This window comes from Schistocerca americana, chromosome 1 (genome assembly GCF_021461395.2).
Source record: "Schistocerca americana isolate TAMUIC-IGC-003095 chromosome 1, iqSchAmer2.1, whole genome shotgun sequence".
Lineage (NCBI taxonomy): Eukaryota > Metazoa > Arthropoda > Insecta > Orthoptera > Acrididae > Schistocerca > Schistocerca americana.
The window spans coordinates 813,447,633-813,469,982 of record NC_060119.1 but is presented as its reverse complement, the minus strand read 5'-3'; the positions used below and the strand labels follow the sequence as shown (position 1 = coordinate 813,469,982).

General features: G+C 42.7%; 1 protein-coding gene and 1 non-coding gene across 8 annotated transcripts in view; one reads left to right on the top strand and one right to left on the bottom strand.

The window, feature by feature from the left end:
• The window catches only part of LOC124612901 (glutamate-gated chloride channel), a 707,093-nt gene that overhangs the window by 567,679 nt on the left and 117,064 nt on the right, over nt 1-22,350 (bottom strand). The gene's annotated exons all lie outside the window — the stretch shown is intronic.
• On the top strand, nt 305-379 carry Trnas-cga. Its single transcript has one exon. It is a non-coding gene; the product is annotated as a tRNA-Ser (tRNA).

Here is a 22,350-nt window from a genome sequence, read left to right as displayed (position 1 = left end):
GATTAAAACTGTGTGCCGGACCGAGACTCGAACTCGGGACCGCTGCCTTTCGCGGGCAAGGGCTCTACCAACAATTTTTTTTTTTTTTTTAATCTTAGTGTGCTCTATATTGTTCGTTGAATTTGTTCGTGGCGGACGTCCGACGACACTCGTTCAGGTTGTTCGTTGACTCATTTACTCAGTTTTTTTTGTTACAGATGGTAGCTAAACCCTCTGACCGAACACGCTGAGCTACCGTGCCGGCTTCACAGAAGCTCTCCGCTCTACTGGCGGAATTAAAGCTGTGAGGACGGGGCGTGAGTGGTGCTTGGGTAGCTCAGTTGGTAGAGCACTTGCCCGCGAAAGGCAAGGGTCCCGAGTTCGAGTCTCGGCCCGGCACAAAGTTTTAATCTGCCAGGAAGTTTCATATCAGCGCACACTCCGCTGTAGAGTGAAAATTTCATTCTAGAAACATCCCCCAGGCTGTGGCTAAGCCATGTCTCCGCAATATCCTTTCTTCCAGGAGTGCTAGTTCTGCAAGGTTCGCAGCAGAGCTTCTGTGAAGTTTGCAAGGTAGGAGACGAGATACTGGCGGAATTAAAGCTGTAAGGAGGGGCCATGAGTCGTGCTTGAGTAGCTCAGTTGGTAGAGCACTTGCCCGCGAAAGGCAAAGGTCCCGAGTTCGAGTCTCGGTCCGGCACACAGTTTCAATTTGCCAGGAAGTTTCAAAATTAAAACTGTTTGCCGTTCTGGGATTCGAATATGGGCTGTTTACTTTTTGCGAGGATGTGGTCTCCGGAGTGAGCTATCCAAACTCGACTTTCGAATTCCTCCCGCCCCCCTCTCTCCTTTAAGACACCACTCTTTACTTCCACCAGTATCTTTCCTCCCGCCTACCATACCCCTGCGTACCTTGCGTAACTAGCACTCCTGGAAGAAAGTACTAGTTATGCAAGCTATGCAGGAGAAATTTTATGGGGTATTGGAAGCAGGAGGAGAGGTACTGGTGGAAGTAAAGCTGTGAGGACGAATCGTGAGTCGTGTTTGGATAGTTCAGTCGGTAGAACCACTTGCCCGCGAAATGAAAACATCCCAGATTCGATTACTGGTCCAGCGCACAGTTCTAATATACCAGAAAGTTTCAGATCAGCACACAGTCCGCTGCAGAGTGAAAATTCATTCTGGAAGCCTTAGGTGTTTTGGTAAATAGTTAGTTCCCTGAAGAAGAAGGTTGCACTGCACTGTTCACATACTCATCACAAGTTACGATTTCTGGGGAAAAAAACGGTCCAATAATTAGTGTTGCACTAATTTCAAACCACACTCTTCTTTTTACATCAGTCAGAGGCTCTTGATGTAACTGACAAAGATTTTCAAAACCTCAAAACCGTTTCTTTTTCGAGTTCGCTTACAACGAGAGACGCAACCATTCGTCAGTGAACAAATAAGAACATTTCGTGATTTGCCTCTCCATCACGCACAGACTGCGGTAGCCTGTTGCCGTTCAGATGTCGAGCAACAACATATGAATTGACCAGTAGAAGCACTACCGTTACTTTAAAAGGGTTCAGAAAGCCATGTATTTTACGATTATAATTTATGCCTGCTTATAATTACGGATATTTTTATTTCAATTCATTTCTCCAATAGTTTTCGTTACTACTGTTGTTATTGACTTTTCTAAAGATCTCCTGTTCACATTACCCTTTTTGTCAGTTCCTTACATTTTCGCATGGAATCTATCTGCCAGTAACCGTTTATTTAAGCAATCTACAATCTCAAACTTTGTACTAATAACATTCACATATAATTCGTCTCCAATTCGTACTTGTTACAGGGCAACTCGTTAGGAACTAAACAGCCTCCACATGTCTCCTTGACTAAAGAAAATGTCTAACATTGCTGTCGATCTATTTTATGATGAGTTCACATCTGCACCTGCGTATACCTAACAGAACTAGAAATAATAAATGACAAAATAACATAATTTGAAAATTACTACATTGGACTCATTTGACGGAAGGGTAATCTGCTTCACGATTTATCCTACACAGCTAGCAGAAGTTGCAAACTCTTACTCGTTCTCAGTGAGCCCTGAGTCACGTGGAAGACTTAAAAGGAGTGTGCGTGTTGTTACCTCTTATCGCCATCTACAGAATATGTTAAACGAGAGTTAGAGGCGTGAAGGGGAAGGAAGATCAGGACTTCACGACAGTCGACAACGAGGGCATTAAGTAGGCTCGGGCACAGATTGGGCAAGAACAGAAATGGAAATATGCCGTGTCATTTTAAATGGAAGTACGGGTGTGGATCACGTGGCGGGCTAGAAGTGGTGTGCGCGTCACGGGGTGTGGTTATATGCATACATTCAAGTACAATCGTATCCGCTGGTCTGGGACACTTGTATTTGCCCCACCCTGTACAAAGACAGAAAGATGGTAATTTTTTATTGTCAACATTTGCAACCTTTATCATTAATTATTAGACGGATAAAACTTTAAACGGGAGTCTGAACTCAAATAGTAGCAACTATTTATTCACAACCGATACAAAAGAGTTACATGTCCGCACCTGTTACTGTCCTTCAAAGTAGTCACCAGTGTTGCGTAGAACCCGTTGCCAGCGATGCGGAAGGTGTAGTATATCGTTAGCAGAGCCTGTTCTGTTGATGGTGCGAATGGAACGGGCTACTGCCTGTCGAATCTCTGGAACAGTTCTGAAGCGAATACCACGAAGTGGTTCCTTCATCTTCGGAATCAAATCAAAGTCGCAAGGACTTAAGTCCGGGGAGTATGGTGGATGGTACAGTACTTTCCAGTCCCATCGACCGAACAGAGCAGCCACAGATTGCGTTGTATCCGCCCACGCATTGTCGTGCAAAATGGTGGGTGCGTTGTTCAGAAAGTGTCGCCGCTTCTTTCGCATAGCTGGTCGCAGGTGATGCTCCAAAACCGAACAGTGATACTGTGCATTGACGGTCTGCCGTGGAGGAACGTAATGCGTTAGGATAACACCATCACAGTCGTATACGAGAGTCACCATAACTTTCGCCATACTGGGGCTCTGACGCACTTTCGACTTTCGCGGAAACCCATAATGACGCCATTCTTTGGATTGGCGTTTCAGTTTTGGCTCGTACGATGTGGTCCATGTCTCAGTGTTACGAGACGGCGAAATAAAGCCTCTCCTTCGCACTCATAGCGCTTCAAATGGTTCAAATGACTGAGCACTATGCGACTTAACTTCTGAGGTCATCAGTCGCCTAGAACTTAGAACTAATTAAACCTAACTAACCTAAGGACATCACACACATCCATGCCCGAGGCAGGATTCGAACCTGCGGCCGTAGCGGTCGCGCGGTTGCAGACTGAAGTCATAGCACTACAATTGCCTCTGAGCAGAGTCGTAAGGCATCCATTTCTGCATTTCCGTCAAGACATGCGGAACCCATCGTGATGCAATTTTTCGCATGCCCAGGCGTTCCTTCAGAATGCGAAGCACAGTCGTATGCGCTAATCCTGTTTCGTGGGCGAGCTTACGAATCGTATGGCGTCGATCACTGTCCACTGACGCATGCACTTCTTCTTCAGAGACGCTAGGACGACCTGCCCAATGCATGTCTGCCACAGTTTGCCGATCTTCGTTGAAGGCTTTTACCCAACGTGGCACTGTTCTGTATGGCAATGCCGATTCCCTGCACGCCTCTTGAAGACCTTGATGACACTGTCGTGCTGTTCGACCTCTGACACATTCAATCTTGATCCAACTCCGTTGTTCCTGTTTCGAAAAAGATAGTGACACCGTTACGTTAGAGCGCTCGCTCACAAGTGACTGTTTCCTTCGATTGTTCGCACGCCGGTGACGTGCGACAGGCGAGTCCATTTTCTCGGAGGTAAGGTAGGTACGTCAAGAACGTGTGCTATAAGGGACAATAGTAGATTTCACTGCATAGTGTCTCCACAGCAATGTTGCCACTATTTAAGTTCCAACCTGCGTATAAATAATTATTTTCAGAATACATTAGGCTCCTGTAAATTAAACCTGGAATGTAATTTCAATTAAGACAGTCATAATAAAACTCATTTGAACTACATCCTGTTCTAGAAGGATCTGGAAGCTACGTACGTAACACTTATAGAAACTTTAGACGCCAAATGCGCTATGATAGTTTCAGTTGTTGTTGAGATTGGTCAATGTAACTATCAAGTCCTTTCTGTTGTGTTGAAACGTTGCTCAGTGCATTTACTTAACAAGTGGTGTTGTAGAAAGTGTCAAGAATTTATGAATAAATACTACTGATGTCAAAAAGCAATAATGTTCCAGGGACTTTCAGTGAAAAAAAGAACCTTGGACCTATTAACTGGAAAGCAAAAACAGGAAAAGACACACCAGAAAACGAGACAGCCATAGCAAGGTAAGTAACTTCTATCCTCTAATATAATGTTTCTGCTCTTATGAAATTACAGCCGGCCAGTGTGGGCGAGTGGTTCTAGGCGCTTCAGTCTGAAACCACTCGACCGCTGCGGTCACAGGTTCGAATCCTGCCTCGTCCTTAGGTTAGTTAGGTTTAAGTAGTTCTAAGCTCTAGGGGACTGATGGCCTCAGTTGTTAAATCCCATAGTGCTCAGAGCCATTTTTGAAATAATATAAACGTTGATAACAATAGAATAGTTAGTTCAACGGCGGATATTTACTTTCTTTACATCTACGAGCATTTTGATAACAACGGATGTGTAACGATATTAGATACTTTTTCATCCTGGTACACGATTATATCCTCGCGCCACAGTGCAGTTGTTCGCCGCCAGGGACGTTAAAACAATGTGGCGCGCCATATTGATAAAATTGAGTACCGTACGTAGGTGTTGACTAACGTAGGTGCTGACTAACGACTGTTATATCATTCGCTGTTTCTATAGCTGGTTCGTTGTCTGATAAATGCAATGTTATGTGACGCCTTCTCGATACGACACCCTTCGGTTAGCACATTATGGACGCGTCAGTTGAGGTCGCCGCTTGTTTATGCACGGCACGCCAAGCCGTCCGCTTTAATTATGGTGACGCGCCGTGTCCCGCTTTGAGCGCGCGCCAGTAAACACACGCCGACACCACCCGTCCGGCGCAGAGTCTGTCGGCAGACATCTGGTCCCGCTGCGTAGGCTGCGGAAAATGTGGTCGTAGTCGAGAACGCGGATCGTTAACGTCCCGTATTTCTCGCTCTCTTCAGGAAGCTTGCCACCTAAATATCGTCCAGTGCATTCAGATCTCTACTTGTGATTTCACTTCGCTATCCATCTCTGCGTTCGAAGGAAGAGAGGATGTGACTGTTGAATTACTGCGCATCGCATGACAAAATCATTACCAGTAAGTTTTATAAGCTTTTGTAGCTACCCTAGGTTTCGAAAGCAAGTTTTCGTCTTCGGAAGATGTTTTATGTCAGTTTTCATGTGTGTGCGTACGATGTTCTTGTGACCTGCAATTAGTTTTTCACATCGCTCCCAGCAAACATAATTTAGATGAGGTACTGCCGGAAGTAGAGCTGTGAGAAAGGGACTCGAGTCGTTCGTGTAGGTCAGTTGGTAGAGCACGTGCCTGCTAAAGACAAGGGTCCCTAGGTTCGATTCCCAGGTCCACTTAACAGTTTTAATCTGGCAGGAAGTTCCGTCATTTACACTGTTTATTCAAAAGGTCTCATTTTTGTCGAAGCTGTGGAAATGTACACAGATCACACGCAAAATACATCTTTTACATTTTGTAGTTGTAATAGTTGACATACTTGTTCATTTTCATGCTGTATTGTGCCTAAATTAATGCAGTGGCTGATCCTTCACAGTCGCGATGTACGAAGAGTTGCCCTTTTATCTTTCAAGTAAATATCTCTAGCACAGCATTTGTGAATCGTTCCTGTATAATCATGACACATACTTACAGATAAATTCACTGTTTTCAAAGAGAAAATGTCAAAGTAAAAGTCCCATTCCTGTCCCTGAAAGAACCAAAGCGCTACAAAAGCGAGGAATTATGCCAAAAGAAGCCTGAGAAATGGCAAAATAATTAGTCTGAAGCCTCGTTCTATATGTACGTCTGCATTGTAAGTTACATTATGGTGTGTGAAGAAGAGTATTCCATACCGCAATAGTTTCCCCTCTTTCCTGCACCATGAAGAATGACTGTCGATATGTCCTCGCATGAATTTGAATTTCCATGATTTTACCGTTAGGGTCAATCGGCAAAATGTGTGTGGGTGGGAGAGATATGTTGCCCGAGTCATAGAACGCCTGCTATCCACCTTTTGGTCACAAGCTTCCCCGAGATGTCCGATACCTCTCTCATAGCGTCTGCCATCGGGTAGCATCACCTGTATCTCACTTCCACATTCACTAAACGATCCTTTGATGAGATGCGCCTGTCTTTTCTATTAACGCATGTTGTTAAATGTTCCAAACTGATAAGCAACAGCCCGCATCTCGTGGTCGTGCGGTAGCGTTCTCGCTTCCCACGCCCGGGTTCCCGGGTTCGATTCCCGGCGGGGTCAGGGATTTTCTCTGCCTCGTGATGGCTGGGTGTTGTGTGATGTCCTTAGGTTAGTTAGGTTTAAGTAGTTCTAAGTTCTAGGGGACTGATGACCATAGATGTTAAGTCCCATAGTACTCAGAGCCATTTGAACCATTTTTGATGAGCAACAGTCGAGAATCTATGTAAAGCCTGGGAGTTGCAGGGGTAAGCTACGTGATCCTGCTGTCATCTAAGTCATTGTTCTAAATTTTGGATAAAAATGTTAATCATCATATTGAAAAACATTTTCGGAGTCACTTTATTTAGTTACTGGCTTTACTAAACTCACTACCGAAACTCTATCAAGTTTGAAAGAAATTCACTCTGACACAGTTTCCGAATAGTATCAAAGAGCCGAATCATCACGGTTTCAGAAAGTATCGCTTGTGAAAAACTCGGCTTCTCCATTATATACTGCGAACTATGGATCAAAGGCAACAAGGATATTCCATATTTCTACATTTCTGAAAATCGCTCGACACGGTGCCCCACCGCACATTGTTAACAACGTTACGAGCGTATGGAGTAGGTTGCCAGGTATGTGAATGGTTCGCAGACTTCTTAAGTAAGAGGAACTACTACGTTGTCCTCGACGGCGTGCGTTTATCAGAGACAAGGATATCGTCAGGAGTGCCCCAGAGAAGTGCGACAGGACCGCCGTTATTTTCTATATACTTAAATTGTATGGCGGACTGGATGAGCAGCAGTCTACAGTTGTTTGCTGATGATGTTGTGGTATGTGGGAAGGTGTCCTCGTTGACTGTAGGAGGATGCAAATGACAGCTAGCTCCAAATGTAGAAAAATATAAGTTAATACGGATGAGTACGAGAAAGGCACCCTTAATGTTCGGATACATAATTAGTAGTGTCCTGCTTGACAGTCACGTCGTTTAAATATCTGGGCGTAACGTTGAAAAGTGGTACGAAATGGACGAGCATGTTAGGATTGTAGCAAGGCGAACGATCGACTTCGGTTTCTTGGCAGAATTTTGGGGAAGTGTGGTTCACCTGTAAAGAAGACTTCATGTAGGACGCTAACGCCAGATATTCTTGAGCACTGTCCGAGTTTTTGGGGTCCGTACCAGGTCGAATAACAGGAGGACACCGCAGCAGTCCAGATGCGGGGTGTCAGATTTGTTACACGCAGAGTCGAGTAACACGGAAGTATTACGGAGATGCTTCGGGATCTCCAAAAGGCACCCCTCGGAGGAAGGCGACATTCTTTTCGAGGAGCACTATTGAGAAAATTTGGAGAACCAGTACTTTAAACTGACTGTAGAATTACTTTACTTCCGACAATATACATTTGACTTAAAGACCACAGAGATAGGTGAAATTTGGGCTCATACGGAAGTATATAGCTAGTCGTATTTCCCTCGCTCTGTTTTTGAGATGGACGGGACGGGACATGACTTGTAGCAAAACAGGGTATCATTCCCAGGTGGCTTGCGGAGTATGTATGTAGACGTACGTGTAGAAGGAGGTATGCCACCTGTCATTTTACACTACTGGCCATTAAAATTGCTACACCACGAAGATGACGTGCTACAGACGCGAAATTTCACCGACAGGAAGAAGATGCTGTGATACGCAAATGATTAGCTTTTCACAGCGTTCACACAAGGTTGGCGCCGGTGGCGACACCTACAACGTGCTGACATGAGGAAAGTTTCCAACCGATTTCTCATACACAAACAGCAGTTGACCGGCGCTGCCTGGTGCAACGTCGTTGTGATGCATCGTGTAAGGAGGAGAAATGCGTACCATCACGTTTGATAAAGGTCGGACTGTAGCCTATCGCGATTGTAGTTTATCGTATCGCGACATTGCTGCTCGCGTTGGTCGAGATCCAATGACTGTTAGCAGAATATGGAATCGGTGGGTTCATCAGGGTAATACGGAATGCCTTGCTCGATCCCAACGGCCTCGTATCACTAGCAGTTGAGATGACAGGCATCTTATCCGCATGGCTGTAACGGATCGTGCAGCCACGTCTCGATCCCTGAGTCAACAGATGGGGACGTTTGCAAGACAACAACCATCTGCACGAACAGTTCGACGACGTTTGCAGCAGCATGGACTATCAGCTCGGAGACCATGGCTGCGGTTAGCCTTGACGCTGCATCACAGACAGGAGCGCCTGCGATGGTGTACTCAACGATGAACCTATGTGCACGAATGGCAGAACGTCATTTTTCCGGACGAATCCAGGTTCTGTTTACAGCATCATGATGGTCGCGTACGTGGTTTGAGACATCGCGGTGAACGCACATTGGAAGCGTGTATTCGTCATCACCCTAGTAGCGTATCACCCGGCGTGATGGTATGGGGTGCCATTGGTTGCACGTCTCGGTCACCTGTTGTTCGCACTGACGGCACTTTGAACAGTGGACGTTACATTTCAGATGTGTTACGACCCGTGACTCTACCCTTCATTCGATCCCTGCGAAACCCTGCATTTCAGCAGGATAATGCACTATCGCATGTTGCAGGTCCTGTACGGGCCTTTCTGGATACAGAAAATGTTCGACTGCTGCCCTGGCCAGAACATTCTTCAGATCTCTCACCAATTGAAAACGTCTGGTCAATGGTGGCCGAGCAACTGGCTCGTCACAATACGCCAGTCACTACTCTTGATGATCTGTGGTATCGCGTTGAAGCTGCATGGGCAGCTGTCCCTGTACACGCCATCCAAGCTCTGTTTGACTCAATGCCCAGGCTTATCAAGAGGTGGTGGTTCTGGGTACTGATTTCTCAGTATCTATGCATCCAAATTGCGTGAAAATGTAATCACATGTCAGTTCTAGTATAATATATTTGTCCAATGAATACCCGTTATCTGCATTTTTTCTTGGTGTAGCAATTTTAATCGCCAGTAGTGTATCTGTGGACACCCAGCCAACATATTCATGAACAACAGCATGAAGAGCAGCTAATGGGATCACCAATTAATGGACTCTTAGCCAATATATTCGGGAAAAACATGTAGTGAGTAGCAGCTAGAGATTCAACACACAGAGCCATGGTCTGGTCAGATTCCTGAGGCTACCGAACAATCAGTCTCCTGCTGCTAGGTAGGTAGGCACAAGGCATTTGGAGAGCCCCTGTAGTGCAGGTCTAGGAATCTACACCCATTTTAGTGACAGAAGAGGTCTCCGGTTTAGACCAGAAGCTCCAAAGCAGCGGGCCCTGGAACGAAGTTGTAGATCTGAGGCCCCTCGAGTAGTGCTAAATACGTTGACGTCTTCGTTCAGTCTTCGTACAGAACCAAGAATGGTCTCAAGTCCCACGTGAAAGGCGTCATTGGTGTCGAAGTAAGCGACAGACTGCAGCAGACTGTCACTCTTGTTTCAGTTTTTCCTGGGATGAGTTGTTCCACCTTGCGGGCATTTCTTCATGATGTTATTCTCTTAGAACCCATCACCTGCCTAATATTTGAATGGCTTAATCTAACAGCCCCTTATTTCCCGTCTTTAGCCACATTCTCTTTAAACAGATAAAGGTAAACTGGAGCCACTGCTCACATTAATACATCAGCATGACGGTGTTAAGAAAAGTCTTAATAACATATTTCACCTGTATTTTTGTGCCAAGGAGCTGTTTTGGTGTCTCTCATAAATTCTCATTTTCTCTTGCAGGGTTCACGTACTGGTCGTATTTCATAATATTAGTGTTGCTGTTACCTGCGAAATAAGACAGACTGCCATGTTTTGGCGGCGCCACTGTCTGACAAACCGAAATAAACCACGCGGGGCCTTCGTCTTATTTCTGTGATCAATGCGGCTGTCTGTAGTTATTAATGTCTAAGGAAAGCCTACACAATTTATATGTTTCCACAAGAAAATAATTCTGAATTCTCTATATCAAACTTCTCTTGCTGCTGCTAATGTGGTGGAAAGATTAAACAGTGAAGAAACTCTCGGATAAACAGTGAAGAAACTCTCTCGTTACAAAACTTCTCTACAGGAAGGGCACCCGGCCACTGACATTATGAAATCAAAAATGCAGACTCCGTGAAGCTGCGAACACTAGGCATCTTCTTGAATTTAACTAACAAGGGGAGGCCGCCAATTGTGAAATTCAGATTCGATTCATACTGCGCATAATAAAAGCTCATGGCAAGATGTGTAATGTGGCAAAGCACCAAGTTGCACTTCTCAGCCGTTGTCGAGAAAATCGACAGTTAAAAGAAACCGTTGCGGTGAAATACTCTCTACGGTTAATAAATTTCTACAGCGTCGTGGCGCAGCGGTAAGCGCTCGGGTTCGTAATCCGAAAGTCGCCGGATCGAATCTCGCGCCATGCACTTTTTTTTATTATTAGTCTTTTGTAATTCAAATATATATATATATATATATATATATATATATATATATATATATATATATATATATATCCGGCGACCGTCGGAATATAATTATTAATGAATTGCTTATGCATGTTGGTGAAGGCGGATCGCTCTCCAATTGTACCGCCTCCATTTTTCAGTTTTTTTAACAGGGTGTACCAAAGCTCTCCCGTCCGCACTGATTTTCGACGATGTTATAAGTTACGCTAGGGACCGCATCTACCTTCTTTCGAAGTTAGCAGGCAACTACGCTGTTATGCGGCGGCTCGTTTCGGCCCATTCAACATCTGTCCTTCAAGTGTAACGAGCGAGTAACGGAGTTCACATTTCATACCTGCCACAGCAAATTTGTGTTCGTGGGGTCTCTATTCTAATTCGAACGTTTGACTTACGCTATACGTATTCGTTTCGGAATATCGTTTCTACGTCTTCCGTTAACTATACGTGGTTAACATTATGAAGACAATTAATAACACTTGTGAAATACAACTTTGTTTGCGGAAAACAATGATGTTCGAAGTCGCCAGTTTTTCCACGACAAACGACTTTCAACAACTTATTAGATGCATAATTGTTGCAACTGATTGCCGGGAATTTATATATATATATATATATATATATATATATATATATATATATATATATATTAGAATTACAAAAAACAAATACTAAAAAAAAGGGCGCATGGCGTGAGATTCGATCCGGCGATCTTCGGATTACGAACCCGAGCGCTTACCGCTCCGCCATGACGCCGCAGAAAATTATTAATCGTAGAGAGTATTTCACCCCAACGGTTTCTTTTAACCGTCGATTTTCTCGACAACGGCTGAGAAGTGCATCTTGGTGCTTTGCCACATTACACCTCTGACCATGAGCTTTTATTATGCGCAGTATGAATCGAATCTGTATTTCACAATTGGCGGCCTCCCCTTGTAAGACGAGAAAATATTACTGCACAAGTTAGACCATTTCGGAATTCGATCTTCTCATACTTCAAGAACAGACAGCAAAAGGCCACTGTCCACAGTAGTGAAAAAGGCTATGAGGTGGCGTCTGATTCGGGCACAGTCAAGTGTGGGGACATAGTTAAGTGCTTCATGGGTCAGTGCAGGCACCACTACTGTTTTTTTATATACATAGGTGAACGGTATGTTTCTAATATGAAAGTTGAGTTTAAAATATTTCTGTTTGCTGATGACATAGGCGTGGTAGTTGAGTTCAACATATGCAATGTATCAAATACTGTAGTTCAAGATATAAGTTTTTGTCTTATAGAGAATGCATTGGTACTAAATCACAGTAAAACTCAGTTTCTACAGTTTATCATAAACAGATCAACTAAAATTGACATTTTGATTACATAAATTTGGCATATGATTAAGAGTCTGAACAATTCAAATTTCTGGTGCCGAAACAGATAATAAACTGTCATGCTACATACAACAAAATAAGCCTATCTATATATGCAAAATTAAAACACTATAAAACAGTTACACAACCAGAAATAACGTATGCAGCTGAAACTATCTTCAAAACAACTAATACAGCAGAAATTGACAGAATACTAAAAATAGAAAGAAGAATAATTAGGACATGTATAAATAAACAGTATAAAATAAATGGACATTGGAGAATAGCATCAAATGAAACAGTAATAAGAAAATAGAACCAGTCATGAGCACGATCAGGAAGAAACGCATCTCATTCTTTGGACATCTGATGAGAACTCCAGAAAACAGAATTAGTAAAAAAATAATACAAAAATTGTGGAATAGCAAGAGCGACATTAAATGGATCACAGAAATTAAGGAATATATAAAAGAACTCCAAATTACAGTAGATGACCTAAAAAACAAGACAGAGAAAACCAGAATACTGCAAGACCCGCAAACTAGACTACAAATGAAAATCAATAAAAGGAGTACAGGAAGAGTGGTCTCAGATGAAGAAAAATAGAAAATATCTGAAAGAATAAAGAAATATTGGGCAGACGGAAGAGCAAAACACCTTTCATATAAGAATAGACTCTAATAATTATACTACCTAAATATCATATTAAGTTATTGTTGAGCCAAATTGTATCCCTGTGTAACAACTTGTTTACAATTTGTATTTTTGACTAGAGTGGTCCAATGAAGGCCATAAAATAAATAATAATAAACTGTCATGGAAAGCCCATGTTCAGGGTCTTGTTCAAAAACTGAATGCATCTTTATTTACAATTAGAACAGTATCTGCAATAAGTGAGGGTCCAAAACGAAAATTTTCAATAAGCTACCAGAAGAATTCAAAAAAATCTTAGCAGTAAGCCTCGCACATTCAACTCCAAACTGAAGAATTCCGTCATGGATCACTTCTTCTATTCTGTCGAGGAGTTCCTGGAGAAAAGTGAAGCTAATTCCTTATATTGTTGTTTATGGCAATATATACTCGCGGATTGTCATTTGCATAGGATTCGTGTACATTTTATTTTATTTTTATTTATATTAATTGCATGTACTGACTCTTTCCATGACCATGGGGATTTTCTGCTCGATTTTGCCCAACGGAACTAGACGTATAAAATTTTAAAAAAGTACGGGATAAGGCCAGGAAAAGGAAGACATTCTAAGCTTTATGCTCACCCAATGTGCTATATGTAACAGTATGTTTCTCTGAATGACTTACAATGAATGCCAGATGGGAAAAGAATGTCACACACAGTGTTGCTGCAAGACTTACCGCACTGTCAGTACTAAAAGACTGGATTAATAAAAATAAATAAAAGTTTTAATGTTTCAAGTTGATCTACATAGTCTCCCTCTCCCCTCCCCCACTCAATCAGGCACACACACACTTGAGCATAACGCACAGAACTTTCATACAGTCAAGTGAAACTGTCACGAAAGTAATTATTTGGAATATTATTCAACTATCGATTCACTTTCGCACTTTCTTCGGCCTTGGGAACCATCAATAATCCATTCAGCACTTTGTTGTTTTGTGGTACGTTCGTACTGATAACGTCAAGTCTCGTGGCCCGTGATGATATTTTCTGCGCTTTTAATTTCAACCAAGTTGTGGCAGGCGTCCACGCGCCGTTTTTGTATGGGAGTCAAGGGGTGCGGGACAAGCATTGCACATAATTTTCCCTTCTGCAAAATATTCTGGGGCAGGTTTGAACCCTTGATTTAGGGATCTCCGTAGGTTGCTCTAATGCGATTTGTGATACAACCATGTTGATACACTCCAGCCACAAGTCCACTACTTAACACTGCTTGCTCGAAACTGATCGGTAGAATGCACATCTGCTGTTTACGATAGTTGGTTCAAGCTGCCACCGATAGTTACTATGCTGACATCGCTTATAAGCCAGGAATAAAAGCAGTCTTGGACCGATTTTGTATGTATGTGTCTGAATGTATGGACTCACGTAACGATGCGAGCAGGGTGTGAAGTAAGTTTAGTATTATCTGCTCACCAAAGATAAGCTGGGGCTATTTTTCGACTTTATGAGGACTTAACATATCAGCGATATTGATGGATCAATTTTAAGGTAAATGAAATACATTTAGCCTAATCCCATCGACGGCCCTTCATGCTGTGAGTATGAGTCTGTTGTACACAAAAGTCCTATAAATCTTAGCCTTCTCGAAACTATATCCTACAGATGATGGTACAAATGTACTGGAACATATTTGGTCAATAACAAGATTTGTTGTTTGCGTACTCTTGCGCAACGCAATTCCCATTATTTAACCTGCAAAAATGGCTGTTGTCAGAGCATCGATTGATAACCTATAATTAATAATAAGATATAAAGAGGCCTCGTTTCACTAGTCTCCCTGATTAATTTTTGTGAATCTCAGGAAACGAAATTCCAAATTATAACATAACGTTTTGGTTCCGTCTGTTACAGGTAATCAACGTTTATTAGAAGAAAAGCACTGTGAATACAGAAACCGCATGCCGCAATTTTAATGAATAAACTATCGATGGCTTGACCCACGCGATATTCTCCCAACTCCAAAACTGATATAAATCTAGTTCATATCCTGGCCACCATCTCGGTCGAGTTTCAATCCTGTCGAACATATCTGTTTTCTCAGATAGTACCAACTCAAATAGTACGAGCTAGTTTCTCATAATCACAGGATCTGCATGCTTTGAATGTCGACTTCTGGCGGCATTTACCTGAAGTTCTATTCGCAAGCACAGTGCAAATTTTTTGGATGCTAACTGCAGAATAACACGTCGCTGAGCCGGTGGTGGCCATGTTGTGGCGTGTCAGTGTATATTCGACTGAAGTCGTCTATACAGTTAGGCACGATCTTAATAGCCTGATTTTCAAACAGTGATACTAACATCTCTAGAAATTAATTGCATTCTTAAAGTCAAAAAAATGTTAATGGTACTTACTGAAGAGTGGAGCGTTGAATAATAAATCTTGGAACGTCACCATGTAAGCCGATCCATTGATCTTCTAAGGCAGCCTTCGGTTATGCTACAGTTCTTAATGATTCAAATGTTGGTTGTTTTTTGGTATTACCGGTTATTTACCGCACAATATTTGATTTAGCGACACTTGAATGAAGGTTGAAAGATACTTGTCTTTTACTAGTGCAAGGTACTGTTAGGATGAGCTGCGCAAAATATCTCTTTCCTCATTTCCTAAATAGCAGGGATGACTATCCAAGTAGTGCCTACGTTTGCTTGTCTCTAAAAAGTACCAGACACAACATTTTAATTAATAGGCCAATTTTTTAAAATATTAATTAATTAACTTGACAAAAGATGCCACCTTATAGATCTTTTGATGGTTTAACAAAATACCAATCCATATACTGATATGCAGTAATCAGGGTAAATCTCATTGAAACATTATTAAGGAGAGCTGCAAACTGACTGATTTTAAGGATCCTGACTAGGGAACGGTATGGCGCTCTGAGATGCAATCGCAACGAATTTAGCAATAATTAACATTTATTTCCACATTAAATGAAATACACACACAGATGTTAAGTTAAAACACACTTACGTGGAACGCTGACGCGTGAATCTCGACACATGGTACGTTATACAACGCAACAACTGTACCAACACGTATGGGGGCAAGTCTGCTAAATTACTGTTTACAATTTATGAAGATCGCACACCATGTTCACACTGATCGCTCACACAGCAAAAGACAGAGTTTAGAAGAAAGCTTCGCAACTGCACAAGTAAGTTCACTTGGTCAGAGTGTGACTGGCTTTAACGCTCAATTTCAGAGAACAAAGCCGCTTCTGAAATTCCTTACAACTCAGTAATTTTGTAAGTAAATTTGCCAAACATGAACACATCTACTCCGCGATGAATTTGAGGTTCCAATTCGAACACGACAGGTGTTTACGTCGAATTGGAGCGTCATGGTTTACAAAGAAACGCACTTCGTGCAGTAAAGTACGGGCTACTAAGTGATGTGTTGGTAAATGTGCCAACACCTTGTAGATAGAGGAGGCCGAAATGCACACTATCTAACGCAGACGGGCGTAATTCTGGAACAGGATAAGTAGTGAATTCTAATAAGAAAAGTATGCAGCTCCTCGAATACTTAACTTTTATTTATCGTTGTTGTACATCGTTCTTCTTGTTGAGACATTTCATACGATAACTATCAAACGATGTAAGGCTAATGGCGCCTTGCTAGGTCGTAGCCATGGACTTAGCTGAAGGCTATTCTAACTGTCTCTCGGCAAATGAGAGAAAAGGCTTCGTCAGTGTAGTCGCTAGCAAAGTCGTCGTACAACTGGGGCGAGTGCTATCCCGTATCTCGAGACCTGCCTTGTGGTGGCGCTCGGTCTGCGATCACACAGTGGCGACACGCGGGTCCGACATGTACTAGTGGACCGCGGCCGATTTAAGCTACCACCTAGCAAGTGTGGTGTCTGGCGGTGACACCACACTAAGTCCGTGAGAGTGAAACAGAAATAGGGCGACTATGCCTGGAGAGAAAGATGGGCGAGAGTACGTGATATTACAGCGGCATTTCGGCACCAAAGGAGAATATCTTTTTCAATTTCAAATTCATAACTACGTTCTGCATGTCTCTGTGTAATGCATTATTATGGGTCCACGCCATATATTTCCTTCCTCACTGTTGTCTGCTAGTATGAACGTGTGGTTCGTCTGTAGCTGACACTCCAGGTTCCCTTAGTTGTCAGGAGGTTTTCTTGACTGTTAAGAGTAGTTGAGCCAACTTTCGTGTAGAGTTATCAATATGGCTACGTTGGCTCAGAGAGGCATTAATGGCCACTTGACAGCACCCATTGTGAGGTCGGACAGGTACAAACCGCTTACGCTCTCTGGGCCCTCCCGGGTTGCTGTGTAGACCCCAGCGACAGGGCAGGTTAGTGGAAGCCGGTGAGTAAGGATGTTCTGAGTGGTATCTCTAGCTGCTAAGCTGAAGTTTGTAAGAGTTAGCTTCGCCTGAGTTTCCGGTAGATGGTTCAAATGGCTCTGAGCACTATGCGACTTAGCTTCTGAGGTCATCAGTCGCCTAGAACTTAGAACTAATTAAACCTAAGGACATCACACACATCCATGCCCGAGGCAGGATTCGAACCTGCGACCGTAGCGGTCACGCGGTTCCAGACTGAAGCGCCTTTAACCGCACGACCACACCGGCCGGCGTTTTCGGTAGTCACTCTGTTGTGTGGCACTGATAATCACGCTGAACCAATTATTTAAGTCAAGGAACGGTATGAATTTCATCAGTATTCGGGTTATTAGCTGAGATCTTTTGTGCAAGTGCAACTTGGCGTGGACAAGCGGTGCCGGCTCGTGATGTACAGTTTTAGTTAGTTTTGTGTATTATGTATGAATGTGTCGTGTGCTTTGTGGAATGTTTGTTTTAAATTTTATTTAATTTATCGCCCTATTTCTGTTTCACTCTCACATACTCTACTGCACCACGTGCGTTTCTTTGTAAACCATGACGCTCCAATTCGGCGTAAACACCTGTCGTGTTCGAATTGGAACCTCAGATTCATCGCGAAGTAGATGTGCTCATGTTTGGCAAATTTATTTACAAAATTACTGAGTTGTACGGAATTTCAGAAGCGGCTTTGTTCTCTGAAATTGAGCGTTAAAGCCAGTCGCACTCTGACCAAGTGAGCTTACTTGTGCAGTTCGGAACATTTCTTCTACACTCTGCCTTTTGTTGTGTGAGCGATCAGTGTGAACGTGGTGTGTGATCTTCATAAATTGTAAACAGTAATTTAGCAGACTTGCCCCCACACGTATCGGTACAGTTGTTGCGTTGTATAAAGTACCATGTGTCGAGATTCACGAGCCAGCGTTCCACGTAAGTGTGTTTTAACTTAACATCTGTGTGTGTATTTCTTTTAAAGAGGAAACAAATGTTAATTATTGCTCAATTCGTCGCGATTGCATCTCACAGCGCCATTCCGTTTCCTAGTCAGGATCCTTAAAATCAGTCAGTTTGCACCTCTCCTTAATAATGTTTCAATGAGATTTATCATGATTACTGCATATCAGTATATGGATTGGTATTTTGTTAAATCATCAAACGATCTGAAGGTGGCATCTTTTGTCAAGTTAATTAATTAATATTTTAAAAATTGGCCTATTAATTAAAATGTTGTGTCTGGTACTTTTTAGAGACAAGCGAACGCAGGCACTACTTGGAAAGTCATCCCTGCTATTTAGGAAATTAGAAAAGAGATATTTTGCGCAGCTCATCCTTACAGTACCTTGCACTAGTAAAAGACGACAGGTATCTTTCAACCTTCATTCAAGTGTCGCTAAGTCAAATATTGTGCGGTAAATAACCGGTAATACCAAAAAACAACCAAAGCATCACGAGGGAGCGATAGTAAAATTTGTAATAAACGCAGAGGACTCGTTCCTCGAATGTCTCCCTTGAATCAACTCTGTCCAGACAAGCAGTTTTAGCTCGTCGCATGTGATCGTAGATATAGAAAACCAGGCTGCATTAAACCGTGAGTGTCGCTGCGATAGAATTCTCTAAAATGTTAGCAACACTGGTCTCAACGACTAATAATTACTGAGGGTGCCTTCATCCCCTGCGCCTTTTCGTTATTGAGAACCAATCAGAAAATAATCGGGTGGTAACCCGATTACGTCTTTGTGTTTAAACTTATTGCTAATGAACTAAAATTTGTAAAATGTTCCATAAACAATAAAAATACACAGTTCAGATAGAGCTAGAATTCAATTGTAGTTCGTATATTTCACGCTAGTTGTTCTTTCACTCCGTTTAAGTTATGAAAAACACCTGATGGTTTAGGCAAATCCACTTAAAAGCTGCACAGTAATGGAAACAGAATAGAAGCCCGTGTCGCAGAACAGTGATAGCGCAGTCACTGCTGCTTTCGCGACTTTTTCCTTTATGGGCACCCTGATGTAACTGTGTTTCCATTCAGCAATTTTTTCTTTCAAATGAATAATTTTGTCGCATTAACTGCGTATCACACAAATTTTAGATGTAATGAGGAAAACCCAAATATTTCATAAACGGTCAACAAATTGTAACAATGTTTTTGCAAATGGTACTACGTAAAGAGATGGGTATTTTTTCTGTTTGATGAACTCAAGTAATTTCTTTATCAACCAGGACACTGAAATACATGTAGTTCTTTACAGACGAAAATTTGTAATTTTTTGACGACATTCTAGACATACTGAATAGAAATGAAAATCTATACAAAGCTTGGAGCGAGAGGCTTCTAACAAACGTCCCGTTACACGATGTTTACTTGGCACTGAACGTGGAACTGCATAGAGCCACAAGACCTGTGGCACATTTTTCTGTTACCTGCAAAAGTTTACAAGCTTTACATCACTGAATTCTCTTTGCAAGAGACCTTAAATTTTGCCAAAGGGAAACAGCCCCATAAAAAAAGTTTCTTCAGTATCAAAACCAATTAAATATGAATCACAGAAAAATTGTCACTTCTTTGACTACTATCATTTTTCGTAGACGTTGTTTCGAAACCTTGAGCCGCTTACAAAGTACTAAATATGGCCCGCTCTATATGAGGTCAGTTCTAAGAGCAGATTCACCTTCACAAGTAGAGTTAGCTTGGCACGGAATGTTTCCAAAAATTTCCTCAGAATTTGCTTCTCATTCACTTTTTCTCCGTCTGCATCATTTCTCGATTAACTCATTTCCTTCCTCATCCGCCAGAAACGAATTTAATCCGAAAACCGATTACAGAGTGCTGAACAGTCGTGAGAAACATAGCTGTGTGTCGGATAAGCTAAAACGCGACGAACTGTGCGAGGTAATTGGTCGTCTCGTCGCACGGCTGGCTATGCAGAGGTGGCGCTCGCGTGACGTCGCGGAGGGCCCTCATCTGCATAAACAGCGGCACCAGAAACGCTCCGCAGTGCTGTCTACGTGATCACAGCAGCCGCCGCTCTCCCATCCGACGCACGCGAAAAGCCCCAAACTCTGGCCGCCACTGTGTCCGCAGTCTGGCTGCGGGTAATTTTAAGGGCTGGAAAAGTCTGCCGCAGTCCCGTGAACCTACCACGGCACGATAACGTCTGTTTCTGGAGTGAAAAATAGAAGTGTACAATATTGTGAAAAAGTCTTGTTGTCGTGTGCGATTTAATCGCTGCCATGACTGCGAACAATTTGTCACATAGCGCTCACAATTTATGAAAAGAGCTCTACCGCTTGAATTGTTCTCATGAAGAGAAGGAACAAAAATACATGTCATCCTCTTTGTTTTGCGGCATCGTTTTCCACGGTTTAAGATATACAAGTTTTATAGGATAAATATATTTTACAACCGTAATGAAAATGTTCAGACCAAACGCGTTTCGTATTGTTCTAAAGCATCTTCAGTGGTCCCTGTAACGATTCGGTTTTTCTATTTTACAGTTTTATTCGACACGATAAGTCATGAGATAGCGATACGTACATACACGGATGGCGATAGTGTAGCGTACACAAGGTATAAAAGGGCAATGCACTGGCGTAGCTGTTATTTGTGCTCGGGCGATTCATGTGAAAAGGTTTCCGACGTGGTTATGGCCGTTACAGAGAACCATCGACTGCTGATGAATGGAGTCGCATTGTGTTCAGCGATGAATAGCGGTTCTCTCCTACCCCAGATGACCAGCGTAAGCGAGTATGTAAGCGATCCGGAGAGAGGTCCCATTCTTCCAATATTTTGGAGAGACACGGCAGTTTTTCTGCTGGCGTCAAGGCGTGGAGAACCATCAGGTATTGTGTTCAGCAATGATTCATGGGCCTGCACTTTGCCGGTTACTCACCGTCAGCAAGTATGGAGACGGCCTGGCGAGAGATACCACTCTTCCAACACTTTGAAGGCGCTCATCGGTGTTACTCCTGGCATTATGGTGTGAGTAACCGTCGGGTATGACGGCAGGTAAGGTTTGGCTGTTGACGATTTTTGTCATATGCTACCCGACTGTCCGTCTGTCCCCTGTTTCTCAGGAACGGGGAGACGTATCAAGTTGAAATTAATGTCATTTTCTAATCTCTAAGGCCCCTTGGCGATGTAAGAAAACTTAAGCTTATGCAATCAAAAGACGCGGCCATTTATCTCACATATATTTGGAAACTCTCAAACCCACTCATTAAATACGGGAAATGTATTAGCAACTGCGAATGTGAATCACCATCGGCTGCATATTGGAATGCTGACAGAGAACATTTGTGGCGGAGAGGGACTCGAACTCGGTTCAAATGGTTCAAATGGCTCTGAGCACTATGGGACTTAACTTCTGAGATCATCAGTCCCCTAGAACATAGAACTACTTAAACCTAACTAACCTAAGGACACCACACACATCCATGCACGAGGCAGGATTCGAACCTGCGACCGTAGCGGTTGCGCGGTTCCAGACTGTAGCGCCTAGAACCGCTCGCCCACCCCGTCCAGCCTCGAACTCGGATTTTCCGTTTTACGCGAGAGGTGGTTAATCGCTTCGGCTATCCGTGCATGAATCGCGGCCAGGACCAAACTTCCATATGTTGTTATCCATGTGTCACAAACTACACTCGTTCGTTGCGTATATTACAGTCCAGGAAGGACATGTACGTACGCTCCAAGGAGCATTGCATCGTTCTTATTAAGAACACAGGCAGTGCTATTTCGTATTCACTAATTAAAATCTGCGGGGTCCTTCCCGTTCACCTACAATCATAAAAGTTGGCAAGAAGCAAGGTTTGACATACAAGTAAAAGGAAAAATCCGAAAATCGTTAATTTGTAATTATATCAAACATAAAAAATATTTCTTTTGTCATTTGGTAACCGATTTCAAACATGAAATTGAAACATTCTCGAAGGTTTTGGAATTCCCAGGACCGATATCTTGTCAGTATCAATATCGATAACAGGCAAGAATCGTCGAGACTCTCGAGTCCTGAGATTGATCAACATTCTACATATATAATTAAGTTTGTACGGAAGCCTCAGAGCTCGGGTT